Consider the following 23,722-nt stretch of genomic DNA (forward strand, 5'->3'; position numbering starts at 1 on the left):
ATGGACGTAATATGGATGAAATCGGTTCACAACCACGCCTTCTTCCAATATAAAGCTATTTTGAATTCCATCTGATGCCTTCTCTGTATAATATATACATTAGGAACCAATGATGATAGCGGAATAAAACTTTATACAAATACGGTATTTGAGCTGAGGTATCCCTTGTGGAAAAATTGTCGTGATCGGACTATAACTTTTTAAGGGCCCTGATATCAAACACGAAGAACTCAGTGCCTAACCTAACCTAACCTAATTATTCACCGAAGATATCGGTAAATCTCTCAGATATTTTCATGTAATTCCATAACGCGAACCTCACAATCTCGCAATAAAGTTGCTAATAACGGTATGTATCATCAGATATACGGTAGTATACAAAAGTGATCAGGTTGACGAGTAGAGTTGCAATCCGGATGTCTGTCTATCCGGCCGTGCAAGCTGTAACTTGAGTAARAATTGAGATATCTTGATGAAACTTGTCATGCGAGAGTATAAAATGTTCACTGACACCCGTTTTATATAAAATAGTCCAAAAATAGCTTTTATTATACATTTAATTTATTGTTGAATTCTCTTTATTTAAAAATAACAAATGAGTTACGAACTGTCAAATAATCAGTGATACTACGTAGTTCTAGTTTTATTCGTCAGATCGGGCTAACACGTGTTTGATTGATTGTCGTTTCTTTTAAGTCGTTCGTGAGTTATAGCATCGCAAACATGAAGCAAAATAAAGAGAAAATACGGCATATTTTACAGTACTACTAMGATGATAACGGCAAAAATGCATCTCAATCCGCCAATAAAATTTGTGCAGTTTATGGACCCGATACAGTTTCCATGTCCACCGCACAACGATGGTTTCAACGTTTTCGTTCTGGTGTAGAGGTGGTCGAAGATGCGCCACGCTCCGGAAGGCCTGTCGTCGAAAATTACGATAAAATCGCTGAATTGGTCGAAAGAGACCGGCATGAGTCATCAAACCGTTATAAAATAAAAAAAAGTACCGCAAGACTTCTTTGACAAACTATTATTTTACAAAGTAAGAAAAAAATAGAGAGAATGATTATACCCCAATTCCAGGAAACATAATCATTGACAAACAATAAATAATATGAAATTTAAGCGGTAAGAGAGTCCTACGCGAAGTAGCAATGTCAAAGAGGGTTCTCTAACGGATATTACTAACGCTACTTTTAAAGCAAAGTACCGTTGCTTTTTTTAATTATTTTTATAAAATAAACTGTGTTCTTAAGCGAGTTTCYATTAAAATTAAATAAATTATTTTAGAAAAAATGGCTTCTAATTCATAAGGTATGTTAAATTAAATACTTAATATAATATTTAAATTATGTTTTAAATACTTCTTTACAATTATATGTAGATCGACAAGAACAGTCAAATAGTCGTGTTGTGAAATGTGGAATATTGCCAAAATATGCCACACATTCCAGTCGAGGGAGAGCTACGTAGCTTTTTGCAAAACAAAAGATTTGCAGGGTGCATAGACTGCTGATGGAGCTCTCCGTCATGTAAAATAGTACCGCTGGTATGTTTAGGTGCCGCGAGGGATCTTGCCGAACGCGTTCGGTAATATCCCGATCGAAGAGCACTTGGTTAGAAAATGCAAATATACCTTTGCCCCAAATTTTCTATTTAATATACAGCTACGCATCGCACTAGTCGCAAGAAGAAGTCAAGAAGAACAGCATTCTTAGGGAACCTACTACGGATACTGTCGCGAAGCGGTAGTTTTATACCAAGTGGAACAGCAGGTGGCGGTAGGTAAAATAGGTGGCCCTGGCAAAAAGTAAGTTCGGGAAGAGGAAATTCAATAAAGGTGAGGTTAAAAATATACAATATTAAATAATTATATGTTTTTTTCATCTCAGGTAGGAGGATGGAAGGTTACTGGGTGTGGGGGATGGTTGAAAATGGCAGCGGCTGGAGGTGTGCCCAAAAAATGTTAGGTCTGCGGTGGTGTTCATACTTATGTAAACTTACTACAACCATATATTGGAAATATAAAGAAGTATGGAAGGGCTAAGTTGGGGTGTAACCGAACATTGTATACTCTCGCAACTTGCAGAAATCAAAGCCGGGGAAATGCGTTACAAAGTCATCCAGAAGTTCGAAAATCTTTATTTTAAGGGAAGTATTGGTCCGATTCAACCCGTTTTTGGCATATAAACATACTATTATAAGAGAAGGATTTCAGTTATATATAATATATCACACATTGACCGACATTTTCGATCAAGAGTCAACTATAGGTACCGAGATCTAAATATTCGGTACCTAGGGGCTTGAACAGGCCATTGGGGTTCTAATAATTTTTTATTATAAGGTGACACGCACTAAAGACATTATTAGTGCAAAGTTTTATCCCGTTATATTAATTGCTTTTTGACTTGTGTACTGTAAACTGAACGAATTAGGTGGAATTTAAAGTTGCGCTATATGGGAAATAAGTGTGATTATTGTCCGATTTTGCTCATTTACATAGAAATATGAAAAAAATGCAACATACCAAATTTTGTAGAAATCGGTCAGTCGGATCTCGAAATATGGTATTTCGCCAAAAAGTGGGCGGTGTCACGTCAATCTTCCAATTTTCACACCGACTCTCATAAAGCCTTTTCATACCATCCCGGTGGTAAAATTTAATTTTAACAGTTTCGTTATATGAAGAGTGAACGGGGTTTCMATCCGACTTCGTCCATTTTCACAATATTGGTAGGAATTCTTATAATATACGCGGTGAGCGAATTTGGTTGTTGTAGCTTAAGTAGTTTAGGAGATATACAGTGATGTGCGATGAAATAAAGCCATACATTTTCTGATGATATTGTTGCACTTAAATTTTTTTTTAAGAATCTAACATGTCATGAACTAACTGTAGTTCAGTACTCACATTGTCTGTGTATATTTTCCCGTTACTTCTGAATTCAACTTCGAGTTCATTTTTAACAAATCAGTGAAAATGTGCTATTAATTGTGCAGCAACGTGTACGTTAAAATAGAGCCAACCGATAAAGTAAAACTTTTAGTGACATTAAAACATATTTATACAATATAATTTTCAGGCAAACGTGAGTAAAGGTTTCTAGTTTTTTGAATTTGGAGTAAATTTGTGTGTTTAATTCTTTTAAGATCTAAAAATGGGTAGAGCCATACACTGCAGCCCTGAATGCAGAAAATTTTTAAAAAATTTTAGAAAGCAAGGCAAAAGTCAAAGAGAAATAGCTGGATTAGTTGGCTGCTCAAAAAAATGGTTTAAAACGCCATAAATTACAAAGATATCTCAGAAAACAGAGGCAAAAAGCCCAAAATCAACGAGGGTTTGCGAAGGCGTATCCTGCGTCACGTTAAAAAAGATCCGTTTGTGACCTCTTCCGCACTCAAAAAAAAGTTTTCTTTGGATGTAGATACTTCAACAATTAGAAAACTGTTAATCAAAGAGAGATTAAAGGCTAAAACAGTTCGAAAGGTACCGTTTCTAAGCAAACATAAAAAAACGATTAAAATTTGCCGAGGATCATGTGAATTGGCCAGCGAGTAAGTGGCGAAACATTCTTTGATCAGATGAAACAAAAGTGAATTTATTTAACTCTGACCGAGGCATCCTTACTGTGCGAAGGCCCCCCAATACCGAATTCTGCCCTCAATACACTGTAAAAACGGTAAAGCATGGCGGTTGGAGTATAATGGTATGGGGGTGCTTTTCTTATTATGGGACTGGTCCTCTATTTCGGATAGAAGGTACAATGGATGCCTTGCAGTACACTAGAATTTTGAATGAAACTATGTTGCCTTACTCAGAGTTTAATATGCCACTTCTATGAGTGTTCCAGCAAGATGACAACCCAAAACACACATCGAAACGGGCAAAAGAATGGTTTAGTCAAAATAACATCCAAGTTCTATGCTGGCCGCCACAGTCGCCAGATCTAACCCCAATTGAAAATTTGTGGCGAGAGGTTAAAGTGGCTCTTAGAGGAAAAAATCCAACAAATAAAGATGACCTTTGGAAACTAGTGAGGGACGCATGGGAGCAAATTCCAGCTGCTAAGTGCCAGAATCTAGTAGATTCGATGCCCAGACGTTGCTCAGCAGTTATAAAACATAAAGGATACTGCACTAAATATTGAAGTAAGATTTAACATAGTTGCATCGTTTCTTTAATTATTTCATAAAAATTTTTGATTTCCGGTCATGAGATACGACTGAAATTGAATAATTACTTTTGGCTCTATTTCAAGTCACAGCCGAAATAAGATATACCAATGAATTTTGAATTTTTTCGTTTATGTTTTAGACTTAGGCTGTTTAATTTGTTTTTTTAATATACGTCTCATAGGTTGTTCTTTTTTACCTATTAAAGGAATAAATGAAAAAAGTGAATTTTTATATGATTTGTTAATTTAAATAATTTCGATTGTACTGGCTCTATTTCACCGCACATCACTGTATACATTAAACTAATTAGAGGACGGGGCCACACTCACTTTTTCAAACTTTTTTTTGATTACGCCCATCAACGAACTCCAATTTTTGGACATAAAATGGTTAGACATTATTTAAACATATCCTCTTGCAACAGGTTGCTACAGAGTATAATAGTTTTTTTATGTTCTTAAAAATTATTAAGAAGTAAGCTTAGCAGGTTTTGCAAAAAAAATTTCGCAATATAAATAATTTCGTCAGCGCTTAAGACAATGTGATAATAGGTGAAATCGTATGGTAACATGGCCCACTCTCCATRGAGCGGTTATGTTAAAAATTACTAAAAGTGCGATTAAATCAATAACTAAATGTGTCAAAGGTATTAGATTTGACTCCCAGAACGGTGAAATTATCTACCTCTGACCTATTAAATTCGGTACATAACATTATCCTGATAATCCTCTGTTACAGTGCGAAAATGAGCGAAATCAGAAACCAACTATACAAACCAAATTTAAATTCCATTTATTCTAAGGAATGCCATCTCGCTTCTAAAAAATGGTTAAGCCCCGCATACTACATATGTGGACCGTACTTCGTATGGCTGACATTTTCCAAAAATATCGATTAATTAGTGTGATATGCATACTATGCATATTATTGAAATTCAGGAATAATGTTCTTTTGATAACAGTAATAGAAAATTTAAATTTTTAGTCAATAACTTCATAACAAAATTACCATAAAACAAATTTTTAATCTAGCGAAATTCCCTTGGGGTCTTTAGGCAAAAACTGGTTCTAATGATAATATCGAAAGTTTAAGTCGATTGGATAAAAATTGTGGCAGTTATTTGTTTCGCTTAACGAGTAAAAGTATATGAACTATATTTTAATGCGGAATTGGTATGATTTTAGTCTATAAATTACCCTAAATCGCATATACGACATAGATTATCGTACGGACGCATTATTTAAAGAAGTGTTAAAAAAGAAATGGTGATCTTATGGCTAAACCATGCTGTCACAGTTTCCGTTGGTAGCTTTTGATTGGTTGACTATATTACATGAAGTAGGGTCATCTGAAGTGGTTATTAACTAATCCGGATATTCTAAAGAAGATCTCTTGATCTTACACTTTGGTCATGACGTTCTTTTTTATTAGGTGTTCTACACTGGATTGTATCCTTGTCTTAAATCTTTAGTTCCTATCCATATCATATTTCATAATTACATATTGAATATAAAAACTAATCCTGTCAATCTTCTTAAAATATAAAATTAAAAAACTATTTTTATATTTCATAATGGACATGGTTCCTGTTAAGTCCGTATTATCTTTTCCACTTCTTTATTAGAATTTTCACAAAATTTACTAGGGTGCTGAAATTAGAAACACTGTCCATTCTTAATTTTAGGTTCAAAAGCGATTTTATTGTTACTTATAAATATATTATATTATATAATTAAAGATAATGAAAACACAACTGAAACAGTGGTGGTGACCTTCTCTAAGATATTTTTAAAGAGAATGTTACATGTTTTAGAGGACCAAGACATATTACCTGAACACCAGTTTGGGTTTAGAAGGGGGCATGGAACTCCTGAGCAATGTCATCGAATTATTAAAATTATTACAAGTGCAATTAYCACAAGTAAGCAATACTGCGCAGGGGTCTTTTTAGATGTTAAACAAGCATTTGATAAAGTATGGTACCCAGGGTTACTTTATAAAATAAAGAAATGGTTTCATCATTTTTAAGCAATCGTGCGTTCTATGTCAAGGAAAAAGATGCACTTTCTGAGCTTTATTTGATTGACGCTGGAGTTCCCCAAGGGAGCGTCTTGGGCCGCGTGTTATATACAATATTTACAGCTGACCTACCGATCGCTAATGGCTTAGAGGTAGAAACTTATKCTGATGATACGGCATTTATCGCCACCAGTTTTAATCCTGGTGATGCCTCACTTCACTTACAAGAACAACTTAATATTGTTGAAAAATGGCTAAAGAATTGGAAGATAGAAGTAAATACACAGAAATCTGTTCTAAAAATGTTTACGTTAAGGACTGAGAAATGTCCCCCCGTAACGTTAAATGGCTCCATAATACCTGAAAATGATACTGTGAAATACCTTGGTCTTTATTTGGACAGACGACTCACTTGGAAGATACACATAAAAGAAAAAACGAAGCAACTCAAATTTAAAACTGAAAAAATGTACTGGCTTTTAGGTCAGCGATCTCAACTTAGCCTTGAAAATAAAGTACGACTTTACAAGTCAATCCTTAAACCAATGTGGACGTATGCAATGCAGTTATGGGGTACGTCGAGTATATCCAACATTGAAATCCTCCAAAGATATCAATCGAAAACTTTAAGAAGCATTGTAAGTGCTCCTTGGTTCGTGAGCAACTTCGAAATCCATAAAGACTTAAATATACCTTTTATTAAAGACGAAATCAGCAAATATTGTCGAAAGTATTTGGATAAATTGTCTAATCATGAAAACTTACTGACAATAAGTTTACTAGACAACAGTATGGATGTTAGACGCTTAAAACGAATTCACATTTTGGATCTTCCATATAGATTTTAAGTAGTTTTAAGAAGTTTAAGCAAATAAATAATTTACGAATATATTGATTAGTTTCAATGGAGAACAATCAATCCTGTCACTATTAATGTATTTAAAAAATTTGCTGATTGTCATTTGATAGATTGCAAATAAATATATATTAAAAACTTATATATTATATAATACGGTGTGGGATTCGCGGTGAGCGAGAGACTCAGTCGCCGATTCGCCCCGGTGGATGAATGTTCAGCCACAATCTGCATTGAAACGAAGTTCTTCAACATATCGTTGATTTGCGCCCATGCCCCAACGGAAGAGAAGGACGATATGACCAGAGATGCCTTTTATGAGCGCTTGGAGCTCACCTATGAGTGATGACTTTAAAGCCAGGGTTCACAAGGAAGGTATCTTTGGCACAAAAGTCGGTAAATTCAGCCTCCACGAGGAAATATTTCCAAATGGATTGAGGCTGATTGACTTCACCGAGCTCCTAACATCGACTCGGACCACTATCCTGCTGCAGCCAGGATTCGCACCCGTCTCTGTGCAGCAAAAACGCGCGACAACGTCAAAACAAGGAGGTTCGACGTCGAGAAGTTGCAATCACAACATACATTCGAGCGATTTTCTACTTCGACTTGCACTCCTGATCTCTGAGAGCACACATCAACAACTTTAAGGGAACTGTGCCCGACAGAGGTAGTGCTCAAAAATTCAAAATGAGGGAACACTCCTTCAGACTACTGAATGACGGCATAACATCAGGAGATGGCGGATCCGATTCCCCAAACGATAACGATGGAGCAGACGTTCCTTCGCCCGACCATGAAGAAGTTCGAATATTCAAACACGTTAGGGAAGAACTGAGAAGGAGCACGCAAGAGCTTCTTTGTAGAATATAGACGGACGACAGCATTGCCGACGATTGGAATTTAAGTGTGCTATGCCCAATCCACAAAAAGGGAGACCTTACAATCTGCGCCAAGTACCGTGGGATAAACCTCTTCAACACCGCATATATCGTTCTATTTAGCGTATTTTGTGAAAGGTTTAAGCCCACCGTAAACAAACTGATTGTACCTTATCAGTGTAGCTTCGACCTGGAAAATCAAGAACTGACCAGATATTCACCAAGCGCCAAATCTTGGAAAAGACTCGGAGAGAGTCTTGGAGAGACTCGACACTAATCATATCTTTAAAACTTTATAATACCGTTCCAGGATTTCTAGAATAAAATGGATATGGTCGGATAGAGGAAACTTATGGTTTTCGAGATATTGCCGCTTAAAGTTAAAAATTACCACTATTTCAAGTACGTGATTTTAAATTAATTTTACACTTATATTTTACATTTTTATGTTTACTAACATTCACATTTTTTTACATTATATAATATATTACAAAAAAGTTGTATAACAATACTAAACTTATTCTTCAATCCCATTTATTTAACAACAACTAAAGGATGGAAGCCTGGAGTCGAATCGTTACATCCGTGCACGGATCGGCAAACATACGAAAGAAAATTACGTGATACGTCAATCGTATRCGATGATTGGCATTATGACATACGATAGCAAACCTATCGTAATGTCTTTTCAATTCACAATAGTTTTTAAACTCCACATTGCTTTGGATCGTATTTTTAGGTCACAATAGCTGTGGAACTGTCAAAACTGTTGCAAAATATTCAATCAATTTGTTAGTTTAAATATCAAATGGTTGAATATSAAGATGGATCTGACTTTGTTTTTTTATTTGAGCTCTAGTGAGTGTGATGGGGATGAAAAAATAGTGCGGAGGCAACTAAGAGATCGGAGCAATCCATTGGCACTGCCGAATACAGCGTAGGTATATAAAAAACAAATCATGAAACCTTATTAACGAAATTTTTTTTTGCAGATTTTTAAAACGATTTCGTCTAACTAAAGAGGCTTTTGAATATGTCCTAAATAATATATGTCTGACGTCAGAGCAGTGCCTCCAGTGCTACAATTAGCAACCACGCTCTCACATTTGGCTAGCGGTGGATATCAGCACAGTGTAGGCAGTGAATATTTGATTGGGATTTGTCAAAGCACTGTTTCGAAGCTGACATCCCATGTGCTTAAAGAAATGGAAGCGAAGTTGTGCCCGCAGTTTATACGGTTTACACCAGAGGATTCCCTTACGTGTAAAGAGTGGTTTGTGCACCAACATAAAATTCCTGGAGGTAAATATACACTTCACAGCTAAAATATTTATATTACTAAATATAAAGAATTTTTAGTTATTGGGTGCGTTGATGGTACCCACATCGTCTTACAAAAACCCACAGTGAACGAGCACATGTACTTCAATAGAAAAGGCTACCATAGTATCAACCCTATGATAGTAAGTTGCCATTATAATATATTTCTTGAATATATGTACATATATGTATATTTGTTAAATTTGTATTGTCAGATACATATGTGATCACACTTACAAAATTTTGGCAATTAACTGTCAATATTCATGACTTTTAGGTACATATATCTTCAGTTTGTTCTTTTTACCACATTGATTTTATTTATAGGGGATTCTGGCTACCCATTGGAACCATGGTGCATAACTCCTTACAGAAACGCTTCGAATGATGCAAGCGAAGCTATATTTAATGAAATTCATTCCAAGGTATCGTCGTTCCAAGGTATCGTCGAACGAACTATCGGAATTTTTAAAGGACGCTGGAGAATTTTAGGATATGGCAAGAGAAGAAGGTAGCATCCGACAAAAGTGGCAAGATTTGCTAACGTTTGTGCAGCATTACACAACATCTGCATAAAATTGAAAAGAAATTATGATCCTCAGAATTGCGAATCTGACCAAACAACGGATATCGACACCGGGGTAGCGAACCGCCTCACCACAATCGGCCAACAATAAGAGATCAAATACAGCACTCTTTAATACATTGAAGATGAAAATGTCTATTTCGTTACCCTTGTAAATTTTTCTTCTTTCTAAACCGAAATACAAAAATTTTGTTCACATAAATTCATTATTATTATTTTAATTAGTCGTTTCATCACGTTTGTTGCTTTTATCACATTTCTAAAATTTTACATAAATAATATTCAAAAATAAATAAATAAATGATATATAAAAATAAATTATAAATAAATAGATAAATAAAATAAAATAAAAAAATTCATTAAATGCTTAAACTAAAAATTCATTAAGTGCTTAAACTAAAAATATTTACATTCGTGTACCAAGTTTTAAAATAAATTTCTTCGTAAGATTTCGAGCTCCAATTTTTTTATTTCGTGGTCTAATTCCCGTGTCGACTGTTGGATGCGGTGCTTTACCATCTTCATAGCAACCATTTTTTTCTGTAGTGCCAGCATTTTTTCTTGTGCTGCTACTAACCTCTCAAGCTTCTGGTCTATGCCTTTTTGAAAAGCTGAGAGCGACTTCATGTTTTTTTGAAGTAACTTCAACTTTTCGTCACTCCTATTTTTTCTTCTCGGTTTGCGTTTTTTCTGTTGGCGTTATTGTTGCTGTATCGAGTAGCGACTGTCTAGAAGTTGTTGGGAATGGTAAGGAGCTGGGGAAAGGGTTTGCCTCCTGCTATCACAGTTAACGGTAAATGTCGAAGCTTGCGTAGTTGGGTTATTTCCAAATGCAGAAAGATTTGTTATGCCCTCTACGCAAGCTTCGAGTCCAGCTGCTTAGGTTAACAATTCGTCCGTCACAGTGATCAGTTTTTCGTTATAGGGCCCTCCTCCAGTTCGCTGCTTCGATGTTTTATTGAAGGAAAGCTTCTTTTTTGCTTGGTATTTTTGTTCAGCAAAAACCTAAAAAAAATCATAAAAAATCAATGTTTTATCAAAGTATATTGCATATAAATTATATACATACCTTCCTCCACAACTTAGCATCTTTAACTGGTGGCCCCATGGCATTAAGCTGCTTCGCCAGTTCCTCCCATAACTTATGGGAAGTAATTCTCCTTGCGCAGAGTTTGGAAAGTTATTTTTTGCCAAGCATGGATGATCTGATATGAATTCCGCCATTACATCTTTTTGTGTAGGATTTAGTTGATTATAATTTGTCCTTATTATTATTTATTATTAAAAATTTTCTAAAATTATAAATTATTTACAATATACTCACATTTTTAAATAAATTCGTCTGTTGCGATCGGTAGTTTGCGTTCGAATGACGGTTCGGACGAACGGATACGTTTCTAAACTCGCTCACGTACGCCATCATGCCAGATTTCGATTTAAGCGTTACGATCACGTGTCATAATACGAAATACAKACTTTTACGTGACGTTCACGGATGTAACGATTCGACCCCTGTCTAAAACCGACCCAAACTCCTTTTGACAGCATGATCTGCCTTTGTGTCGATTTGTCCGAATTTGATATCCCCGCAAAACTAATTCAAAAAATTGATACATACACTATCTAATGAGAAATATTGCATTCTGAGTTTTTTACATATTCCAAACTTTTATATATAATTTTTAAAAATTTTTAATCTAAACAAAAAGATGTTTTTATTTTATGACCGGACCCTACGAAATAAACTGTTTCTAAAATTAAATTTATTTATACTTTTGCGTATATGGCTGTTTTCTATGTTCAAAGTACTGTGCTGATTACTCGAATCGGATTCAGCTGTTTTATTTATGATATACTGGGTAGTCAAAAAAGACTTTTCTTATTTTGTCAATAGTTGTCTTTGCAGTCGTATATCTCCAGTGGTGCCAATCACATTATGTCATACCATATAGTATTGAAAAGGTGAGGTTTTAAGCCTTTGTTAAAAAGGGGAAGATAAAAAAAGTTACAGCTGTGCAAAAATGAGTGAAAATAATGAAGAAATTCGCTACATTTTAAAATTTTTGCATAAAAAAGGAAAGAATGCCACGCAAGTCACCAATGAAATTTGTGAAGTTTAAGGAGACGATGCTGTATCGGTTCGTGTAGCACAACAATGGTTCGCTCGCTTCCGTTCCGGAAATTTCGATTTACTTTGATGGAATAATGTCTATTATTCCATTCTTTTATTTATTAATAGAAATATAAAAAAATAAGTTGAAGTTTGACTTGAAATGCAAAAATACTTTTTCGACTATACAGTATTAAATGTACTGAGCGGATTCCCGGAATCTGATTAGACAGTAATTATTGAAACCTGTATGTTTGCATGTATGCGAATATGTATTGTTGATTTTTTGGTGCATATGTGCTGCACATAAATGCATGCGTGTAGCTGATTGCTATTTTATCAGTGTACAACTCTCAAAATTAAAAATTATAAATTACAACTCCAATTTATAACCTCAGCAGCAACCCGCAGAGTTAACAGCCAAACTTAAAGTGTGGATAACAACGCGCAGTTACATTCCATTTTCTACTCGATTTAAATTCGATTAAGAATTATTTTAGTAAAATAAGATTTAATTAATAAATTAATTTAATTCCTATGCGAAAAAGGCATTGCAAAATATATAACTTCGACAAATTAAACGAAAGGACATAAAAGGAATGAGAAGCGATTCCACAGAATTACTTAATAAAATCAAGCGCTAATCGCCAAAAAATTATTTTGATTAAAAAAAAATTAACCTTTTTATTAATTAATTGCTTTATTTAAAACACTTAGTAGCTAGTTGAACGACCCTTTAGAGTGGTATTTATTAAAAACACTAGTTTATTCAGAACTGTTTTTCGAGAAGAGCAAATATGTTTTTTTTTTTTTTTGTTTTAAATGTTATAAGTTTTAGTTGCACAGAACTATATTGATTTGCAGAATCTCACTATCAGCCGATATCTATTTGAATAAGGGGTTAGGGGTAGTCAGAAGCACGAAAAAAATAGAATTTTCAGTATTTTTTTTTGCTATTAAATCGTGTTATTTTACAAAAGTAGTAATATGGCATTATTATAGAATGTGTTAACTTGAAGTCACGAAAACTAAAAAAAAAATTTATTTCCAAAGTCAAAGTTGTTTGTGTTCACACAGTTCCAAAAAAAGTTCCTTGCGGTGATAACCATGATTCTTTGGAGATTCATCTAAAATCAATCGGATAAAAAAAAATAGTTTTATAAATAGATTATCCTGGGACTGAAAAATTCTGACTACCCCTTAAGAGTTTTAGGGATGCTTTTCTAAAATTGTCTCTCTTCCTATTCTGAAAAGGGTATATTAGAGGTTTGCCACGAAGTTTATAGCACCCAAAAGAAAACTTCGGAGCCCTATTTATAAGAATATGAATTATTGTTGATGTAGCGGGAGCAATTATCCCGAAAGTAATTTGGAGAAATGCTACGGAGTTGACAGTTCTTACCCTTATAAAAATCCAGATCCGTTCCAGCTACGTAAACCAGACAGAATTAGGAGGTAATTGAGAAGTAAAGTCCTCTCGGAAAACGAACAAAAACCAAACTCTATAAGTCACTCATTATTCCCGTACTGATAATATGGTGCAGAGGCATGGACGATGACAACATTTGATGAGTCAACGTTGCGAGTTTTCGAGGGAAAAGTTGTACCAAAGATTTATGGTCCTTCTCGCGTTGGCTACGTCGAATATCGCATTCGATGGAACGATGAGCTGTATGAGAAATACGACGACATTGAAAAAGTTCAGAGAATTAAAAGAAAGCGGCTACGCTAGCTAAGTCATGTCGTCCGAATGGACGAAAACACTTCAGCTTTGAAAGTATTCGACGCAAAAAAAAATACCGCTGAAAGGAACTTACTAGTTTCCTAAACATTCAAAGTGGATGGAACAGATGTTAATCTGGCGGATCTGGCGGATAACCGCACGACGTAATTTTCTAAAAATAGTCAATACTCTAAGAAACTAAGTAGATTGTGACCACAAATGCAGAAATCGACATATTGTAGTGAGTCATGAGGGTAGCGCTCATGATGCTAAAATCTGTGCAATGTTTCTTGACGAGCCGAAGGATTTCAGTGGGTTGCAGGTTTGAAAGAGACAAATTTGGTTGTGCTTAACTTCAAGTCTATTGAACTTTGCAAAATATTTTATTAAATGAAAAGGAAATCGATCCATATTTGTCGATCAAGAAATTCGAGAACCCTATTAATCACCACCATATGATGTTTGACTAGTAACACCATACGACAGCATAATTTGAATTTGTAATTAGGTTTATTTATTCAGTTAAAACTAAATTGAATCAAAAAGTTCATTCATCGTTATACTCTGTAATAGCTGTTTCGGTGCATATTTTTTAATTTTTTGAGCAAACTCAACAGTCTTGCTGTTATTTAATTCATGTTGTTTAGTGGTAACTGGAATAAGAGTTTCACAATTATAGCGACTTCAACAATGTATATACAAATTGTGTTGTTTTCTAGCTGATCCGAAGTAATAACTTCGTTATCGTCARGAATTGTTTCTTCTTCAGACTATAAATCGTATGTTGAGTGTGCTTTTAAAAAATCGTCTCAGTGTAAAACTACCGAAAAATTGACTTTTTTGTTGCATTATCAGATAATATAGCCTGTAATAAACATTTTCTCTAATTTTTAAATCGAAATTCAAATTTTTACGGTCGCTGCAGCGTTTTTTGTAGAAAGGGAACAGAGTGGAGAACGTAGCGACTCCAATCTTGAAACGATTATATCTCAAAATTGTGTTTTTAAAAACGGTTTTCACTCTTAAAGGAAAAGTTTTGAAGGCATCTAGCTCGAATTTGGAGACTTTTTAACGTCATTCTCTGTCGCGCTATGGAAGCATCGTATATGACCTCTGTTTTACGTGTAATTTAACTATTATACACCAAATAAATAAATATTAAAAAATCATTTTGTATTCGTGATGAATGTATTTATTAATAAAAAAAAATCCGGTCGGATTAGTTAGTTTCAATATTAAAAAAATAGCGAAAATCTGTGTTTCTTCGGAGAGTCACACTGAACGACCACATAAAAAAGATGTCCTGCAAACGATTAAAATGGAAGCACATCATAGACAATTTTTCTAAAAGCACAAAATTAATTATAATGGATATAAACAGAATGAAAATAACTTACTTGAAACAACGGAGTAGTCTAAAACTTGACCAACTTCTGTACCAGTCCATTTTTTGTTGGGTTTTTCACGGCGCCTAATTTTTTCTCTTTTGAACTTCTGTAAAAAAAAAAAAAATTACTAAAATATTTACAAAATATTAGCATTGGAAACTTACAACGTCTAATAGTTTAACCATCTTTTTAATTGTGATCAGCTGTGACCAATGTACAAACGAAAAATCACAATTACAGTAAGGCCGCACCGTTGTATTTTCTTACACTCTTGTATTTGAAAGGTACGTACATTTTTTTTGGTTTTTATATTACATTTTCTATTAAAAAATCACGAATATAAACTACAATGACAAATACAACAGATCCCGAATACTTCTTCTTGTTTTGATTGGCGTAGTCACCGCTTACGCGATTATAGCCGAGTTAACAACCGCGCGCCAGTCGTTTCTTTTTTTTCGCTACGTGGCGCCAATTAGATGTTCCAAGTGAAGCCAAGTCCTTCTTCACTTGGTCCTTCCAACGGAGTGGAGGTCTTCCTCTTCCTCTGCTTCCCCCGGCGGGTATGGCGTCGAAAACTTTCAGATCTGGAGTGTTTTCGTCCAATCGGACAACATGACCTAGCCAGCGTAGCCGCTGTCTTTTATTTCGCTAAACTATGTCAATGTCGTCGTATATCTCATACAGCTCATCTATCGTTCGATCGCAAGGGACCATATTTCGCAGAACGTTTTTCTCGAAAACTCGCAATGTTGATTCATCAGTTGTTGCATCGTCCAAGCCTCTGCACCATAAGCAGGACGGGAATTATGAGTGACTTATAGAGTTTGGTTTTTGATTGTCGAGAGAGGACTTGGCTTCTCAATTGCCTACTCAGTCCGAAGTAGCACCTGTTGGCAAGAGTTATCCTGCGTTGGATATCTAGGCTGACATTGTTGGTGGTGTTTACGCTGGTTCCAAGATAGACGAAATTATCTACAATTTCAAAGCTATGACTGTCAACAGTGACGTGAGTGCCAAATCGCGAGTGCGCCGACTGTTTGTTTGATGACAGGAGATATTTCGTCTGCCCTCGTTCACTGCCAGACCCATTTGTGTTGCTTCCTTGTCCAGCCTGAAGAAAGCAGAACTAACGGCGCGGCTGTTGAGGCCGATGATATCAACATCGTCATACGCCAGCAGCTGTACACTCTTATAGAAGATGGTACCTTCTCTATTTAGTTCTGCAGCTCGAAATATTTTCTCCAGAAACAGGTTGAAAAAGTCGCACGATAAGGAATCGCCTTGTCTGAAACCTCTTTTGGTATCGAACGGCTCGGAGAGGTCCTTCTCGATTCTGACGGAGTGGTGCTGGTCAACGTCAGCTTACACAGCCGTGTAAGTTTTGCAGGGATACCAAATTCAGACATCGCTCCTTTTCGTGCTATCGAAAGCAGCTTTGAAATCGACGAAGAGGTGGTGAGTGTCGATTCTCCTTTCACGGGTCTTTTCCAAGATTTGGCGCATGGTGAATATCTGGTCGGYTGTTGATTTTCCAGGTCTGAAGCCACACTGATAAGGTCCAATCAGTTTGTTGACGGTGGGCTTTAATCTTTCACACAATACGCTCGATAGAACCTTATCGCACGGTAGTTGGCGCAGATTGTGGGGTCTCCTTTTTTAGGGATTGGGAATAGCACACTTAAATTCCAAACGTTGGGCATGCTTTCATCCGACCATATTTTACAAAGCTGATGCATGCTCCTTATCATGCATGCATTCTTCTCCGCCGTGTTTGAATAGCTCGGCCGGCAATCCATCGGCCCGCGCCGCTTTGTTGCTCTTCAGGCAGGCAATTGCTATTCGAACTTCTTCCTGGTCGGGCAATGAAACGTCTGCTCCATCGTCATCGATTGGGGAATCGGGTTCGCCTTCTCCTGGCGTTGTGCGTTCACTGCCATTCAGCAGGCTGGAGAAGTGTTCCCTCCATTATTTAAGTATGCTCTGGGCATCGGTGACTAGAGTATGCTCCGGTCTTGAAACTTTCTGTAAGCCGCATTCGAGCTTTACCCCTGTCGGCCAGCTTATCAAGCTCTTCGTACTCACGCTGCACGCTGCTTTTCTGTCTGCAAATGCGTCTCGCTTCCCTCTTCAACTCTCGGTATCTATCCCATCCCGCACGTTTTGTGGTCGATCGTAACGTTGCGAGGTAGGCAGCCTGTTTTCTCTCCGCTGCGACACTGCACTCCTCGTCGTACCAGCTTTTCTTTTGTACTTTCCGAAAACCAATGGTTTCGGTTGCAGCTGTACGTAAGRAGTTTGAAATGCAGTCCCACAGTTTGTTGCGTTTTCATTGGGGTGGTTTTTTTACGTGGCGGGTCCCAAACCCAGCGTACAACCCTATGCAGGGAATGTTTCGCCTTCTCACTTTAGTTCGCCTTCAAACGGATGTTCTTAGGCTACCTAGAGGATACTTGGTCAAGGATTGGAAGTCGTGAGCTGCTTGAGTCATATGTAAAAGAATCGTCTCTGGCCACTCCCAAGTGAATGGCGATCAGAGAACTTTCCTCACTTGCGTGAACTTCTACACATGACTCCATCCTCCATGATCCCGAATACACCTAGTGAAAAATTGGCACGATTACGATTCTTTTGGCGCCTCGAAATGAAGATATGGGTGGATAGAGGAGGTCCTCAGAATTTGAAAAGATCAACAATTGCATATAACAATTTAAGTTTGTGTGTTTACATTCATGCCAAATACTAATGTTATCACATATTGTGTTCTGAAAAACTAATCAAACGTTTTTCAGTTTACTATATAAAGGGTGAACCATTGTCAAGGACTTTTATTTCATTCGTATAGGTTATATGTATATCATATAATATTTAATATATAGAGAAAAATTATGTATTATTTCGCGTTTATTACTTTCTGCATCGGCAGCTTTCGGCCGCGTTTCAAAAAAATAACCATGGTCGGTTGAACACCGAGGTCTTCAAAGTTCTTTTAAGTCGAACCTTGTTCTGCACTGACGATCTTCGACAGCGCTTTAAAAAAAACAAAAATCTTGGTCGGTACAACACCGCGCTGTTCAGAGTTCTTTCGTGTCGAACTTCTTTCTGCACTGCCGGCTTTCGGTTTTTTTAAATATATTTATTTTCTTAAATAAATACACAATAAATGAAAATTTAAGATATATTTCAATGTGTACAGTGTAATTAAAAATATATTAATTGAAAAATGTGAGTGAAATAGCGTATATTACTATATAACTATAAAGCTGAGGCGGGTATATGTGTATACATTTTTTAATCCTGAGGTGCTTCTTTATCCATGCGTAATTTTGCACAAAAATTATAATAAACCAAAGAAGACCGTTGTTGAATTATTTCCATATCTTTTAATATAGCAAACCCCTTTCGCCAGTCCCATGGGAAAAATATAGAATATAATCCCCCGAATTCGGAGTTAAAATAATTATATACGCATACAGAAGGTTTTCCATATTTAGAAAAAAAATATATATGCTATAAAATATGATTTTTAAAACATTTACATTTAAAGGTCCACTATTATGCAGTACGTGCTTCTTCAATTTATAATTAATTTTTCAATTATATTAACTTTGCTTATACTTCACTAATTAGCTTCTACATATTTAGTTTGTAATAAAYAGTGCAAAAAAGCTTTTATTATGTGAAAAAGAATTGAATACTTAAATATTGAATAAAAGTTAATTTTGCAATATTTAATATATTTATTTGTAGATACGAATTAGGGCTGCGATTTAGAATAGCATCTACCTATTTCAGGGTTAAAATTGGTATTAGTGGCAAGTGGGCGTTCTCCAGATCACGAAAATATATACATATGTATTGCTGCCAATGACTTATAGTCTTTAAGATATTTGTATTGAAAATATTATTAATTAACTAGTATTTTTTACATTTCGATAGTCTTTTTCACTTATATTATGCACTTTTCATTAATAACATAATATTGTCTCTGGATATTAATTTATTTTCATATACATATATTGCAAATAAAACTTTAATGCAATAATACCCCAAACAAACATGTAGTAACAATACCATATATAGTACATATACTACATGTGTGTCTCCAAATACTAGCAAAATGCTATATGAGCAATGTATTTGTATAAACACAGTCCAAAAACAGGTAACAAACTTTGCTAAAAGCTTTTACACAAAAGCTCTTCGAAATATTTTGTCAAAATGACTTAAAAAAATAATTGAACTTATTTTCTCCGTAACACGCAACATATTTATTGTTTGCAAATTTTTTGAAATATTCAATGCCTATGAAACAATTCTACAATTTGAGTTCCTTTTTACTAGCGTAGACACCGTTTACACGACTATAGCTGAGTTAATAAAGTCGTTTTTTCATTTCGCTACGTGGCGCCAATTGGGGATTCTCCACCTGCGCGGGTGTAGAGTGTCTAAACATCGTTTGGTATCGAACGGTTTGGAGAGGAGTTTTGCGGGGATACCGAATTCAGACATCTCGGCATAAAGGCAGCTCCTTTCCAACGAAGATGTGGTGTGTCGTTTCTCTTTTAACGGGCCTTTTTCAAAATTTGGCACATAATGAATATCCGGTCGGTTGTTGATTTTCTGAGTCGAAAGACACACTGATAAGGGCAACCAGCTTGTTGACGGTGAGTTTTAATCTTTCACACAATACGATCGATAGAACCTTATATGCCATGTTTAGGAGGTGCTCTCCAAGTGCTCATAGAAGGCATYTTTTGTCTCATCGTCCCTACATTTCTTCGGGACGTGGGGGCAAACCAGCGATATGTTGAAGAACCTCGCTTTGATGCGGATAGACTTGTATCCACCGATGATTTAACCCCGTTAATTTGTGTGTGTCGTCACTGGAGCAACGATTTGCAACAGGGTTACTCAGTATCCTCCTGACTGGTGCTGGCATTGAGTCCAACCGGGCCCGGAGGAATTTTTCTGCGCGAAAAGGCTCCGTCCAAACTCCACCTCGCTCAGGTGAAACACATGCAATGGATGGTGCCATCTTAACCTGCTCAGGCCTTAAGACTCATAGATAGTGGACCACGCGTTACGTGGCCCCATGTTGCCTACGCTATACTGCGACGCTAGCTTTTACGGCTGTGCAATCTGCACATAGTTCGCGCACTRCGCCGCCACCCACCTCGAGTGGCCAACAGAGGACCTACACCGTCCCCCGGAGCTCAACTAGGCAACATAGCTCCCACTCGTACGTCGGAATGTYACATCAGTCAAGTGCAACTCTTGTACTGGCTGGTGTCAATTCCCGGCGTGTTCCGGCCTGCGCACCACACGTGAGTGGAGTGAGTCGTAAGTTGCCCCATGCTGCAGGAGTCTGCCCCCGCAAAACACAACAGTGGCGTTGCCAACCAACACCCCAGCGAGTTCTGCAGCTGCAACAAATACCCCCCACACGTCCCACCCTCACCCCCAGGATCACCCACGGACAGCCGCGACAAACCCGGCTACTTCAATTCAACTGCAACGGACTCCAGACCAAGATCGAGGAGATAGTTGCACTTATGAATCGGTCCAAGAAACCAAGTTAAGCAGCCGTTCAGATCTGAGTTGTGCAGAATTCTGCCGTTACAACAACAACAACAACATCTGAGTTGTACCGGTTTCAACAATATATGTAAAGGTCGCGAGCGAGATTATGGTGGTGGCCTAGCATTCATATTGCACAACACCGTGCAGTATCGTCTAATCGATGAAGACCGCAGTGGTGGTCTGATAAATCGCATAACCTGACGACCTATGCCAACTCTCGCATCAGACCATCTGCCCATAATTATCTCGATCGAGAAAACTGCCGATTTCGTTTCTGTGGACAACCGCATTTTCGGGAACTGTAACAAAGCTAACTGGGTCGGCTTCACAAAATTTACTGAGAGCACCTTCAACGCTCTACCCATTCCTACGGACGTATGCGTTTGGCGAACGTCAATTCCGCAAGGTGATCGCAGCAGCTACCGCTCGCTTCATACYAGCTGGACGAATAGSGGAAATCCGCCCCAACTTCCCAGCCGCAGCAGCCGTTTTAGCTAATGAGCGCGACACCTTACGCCATGCCGATCTCGGGGATCCCCGAATAAGGGATCTCAATTTGGAGATTCGGCGTATGGTAAACCAGCATAAGCGGACGAAATGGATAGAGCACCTGATGTCCTGCAACCTCTCCACCGGTGTGAGGAAGCTTTGGGCTACTGTCAAAGCTTTGTCTAACCCGAAGAGTCACGACGACCGAGTTGAAGTTCAATTCAATGGTCATGCCTCTTCGGACCCGAAGAAGTGCGCGAGATATTTTAGCCGGCAGTTTACACTGCACCCTTCSGTAGACAAAGCCAAACGATGTGTTAACCGACGGCTGCGCAAAATGCCAAATGACGGCGCGCCACTTTCACCGATGAGGAGGTTCAGGGTGTCATCAACAAAGCWAAATCTTCCAAATCCATTGGCCCTGATGGAATCAAAATGCTAATGCTAAAGCATCTAGGCTAGGTCAAAAGCTTTTGACACGGTCAACCACACAACGCTACTGCAGGACATTGAGAAAWCCACGCTTCCTCCAGGGCTCAAGAGGTGAACCGTGAATTATATGAACGGTCGTCAGTCATCCGTACTATTTCGAGGTGCAACATCTAAGCTGAGAAGAATTAAACAGGGGGTTCCGCAGGGTGGTGTCCTCTCCCCGCTACTGTTTAACTTGTACATCTCGAAACTCCCGCAACTACCAGTAAGGTTTCCAAAACCTCGTACACATATGACTGTACGATATTGACGTCGGGCAATGGAATCGATGGCATGTGTTCGAAGGTAAACAACTACCTCTCCAACCTTTCTCGTTTCCTCACTGCACAGAACCTCCAACTTTCCCCTACCAAATCCACAGCGACCATATTCACGAACTGGACGAAGGAGTMTAGACTGGAACTTAATATTGCAGTCGACGGCGTCAAATTCCGACTGTCAATAACCCAAAGATTTTAGGTGTCACCTTCGACAGTTTACGCTCCTCTCTCCACATACGACCGCGATTATCGCCAAAGTACAGAGCCGCAACAAAATCGTSAAGTCGTTAGCCGGCAGCACATGSGGAAAAGACAAAGAAACGTTGTTGGCAACTTACAAGGCACTCGGCCGGCAGTTGCCGCGAGAAACGCGAGTGACCCTTGCGCAACTTCGTTCTGGATATTGTAGCAGGTTAAACTCCTACTTATCCAGAATAGACCCTGACATACTCAAAGTATGTCCTGCATGCAACGAGTCTCCGCATGTCACTGACAACCTCTTTGCATGCCCAACCAACCCCACCCATCTAACACCCTTTTCCCTCTGGTCCGACCCCGTCGAAACAGCACGTTTCCTGGGCCTCCCGTTGGTTGACATCGACGATAACACTGATAACCCCCACCATCCCAACGGGGACTGATAACCGTTAAAACAACAGCAACGGAGTCTCCCACCACGAATCCTACACCRAACTTGTGCTCCTTTTTATGGCCACTGTAGTAAATGCCACAATGACCTACTCGCATCAGTTCTGTAATGAGGACATCAACCATCTGGGCAGCACACCTTCCAATTAAGGGACAGGACATTCCAGGTGTATGCCCTCAAATCATAAAACTTAAATCGTTTTCAGGGATCTTCATCAAAAGGGCGGTCTCTCATCCAAGGTTGGTGTTTATTTTTCATTGGAGCGTTTTTTTTTTGTGGCTGGTCCTAAGTCAGCGCACAATCCTTCTGAGGGGATGTTTCGTCTTCTCATTTTAGCTCGCCTACAAACGGATGTTCTTACGCTACCCAGAGGACACTTGGTCAAAGACCGGAAGTCACGAACAGARAACTTTCATCACTTGCGTAAACTTCTACACATTACGCCATCCTCCCTTGCAAAAGCTTAACAAACGCAATTTAACTTTTTTTGACAGTATTTTAAAAGACAATGATTTTAGAAAAGCTATAACACAACGGCATTTGTATATGTATATTTTATTGATCTGAAGGACCGCCTTTATCCGTATATACCCATTTCAACAGCGTAGCACACCGGTTTTAAATTCATTTTGAATCAAATAAGGCACTTTAACTAGTTGAATTAAAGTTCAAGAATTGCAAATATATTAAATACCATAAGTCAGCGGCCAATTTATATACTTATATACCATATTTTTATCATGAGAACCTCCTCTATCTGTACATTCCCATTTTAATTCYAAAATCGGTATATTTCACAACCAACAATTTTTACCTCTAATTTGGGGGAAGGCTATGGGTTGTGTTTAGTATCGCGCCGGTTAATTTTGGCTCACCGTACCTAAACGAGAGAACCAAATGGAAAATTTTAAACACGCATGTTTGTTTTAAACATATTTTATAAAAATCGGTTCCCAAATTTTTCCACAAATTCACTTTAAAAAATGCTATTTTTTGCAAATTTCTAAATATATGCTAGTGTATTTTCATCTGTTGTGCATTGTACCAAGCCAATTATGGATACATTTTCACGCACATATATTACTTATGAATTATAAAAACCACTAGTAATGTTTTTAATTACTTTTGATTGTTAATTTCTTTGTAAATCTTTAAATAAAATACACCTTTTTCTGCATTGAGTT

General features: G+C 37.5%; 1 protein-coding gene and 1 long non-coding RNA gene across 2 annotated transcripts in view; one reads left to right on the forward strand and one right to left on the reverse strand.

The window, feature by feature from the left end:
* LOC108975479 (protein lin-7 homolog C) overlaps positions 1 to 23,722 on the reverse strand; it is a 39,218-nt gene that overhangs the window by 6,811 nt on the left and 8,685 nt on the right. The gene's annotated exons all lie outside the window — the stretch shown is intronic.
* Positions 7,243 to 9,984, forward strand: LOC108975481. Its single transcript, XR_001993875.1, has 5 exons — positions 7,243 to 8,340; positions 8,493 to 8,875; positions 8,931 to 9,240; positions 9,298 to 9,401; positions 9,586 to 9,984. It is a non-coding gene; the product is annotated as an uncharacterized LOC108975481 (long non-coding RNA).

This window comes from Bactrocera latifrons, unplaced genomic scaffold (genome assembly GCF_001853355.1).
Source record: "Bactrocera latifrons isolate USDA-ARS-PBARC rearing strain unplaced genomic scaffold, ASM185335v1 scaffold_654, whole genome shotgun sequence".
In the NCBI taxonomy this organism is placed as follows: Eukaryota; Metazoa; Arthropoda; class Insecta; order Diptera; family Tephritidae; genus Bactrocera; species Bactrocera latifrons.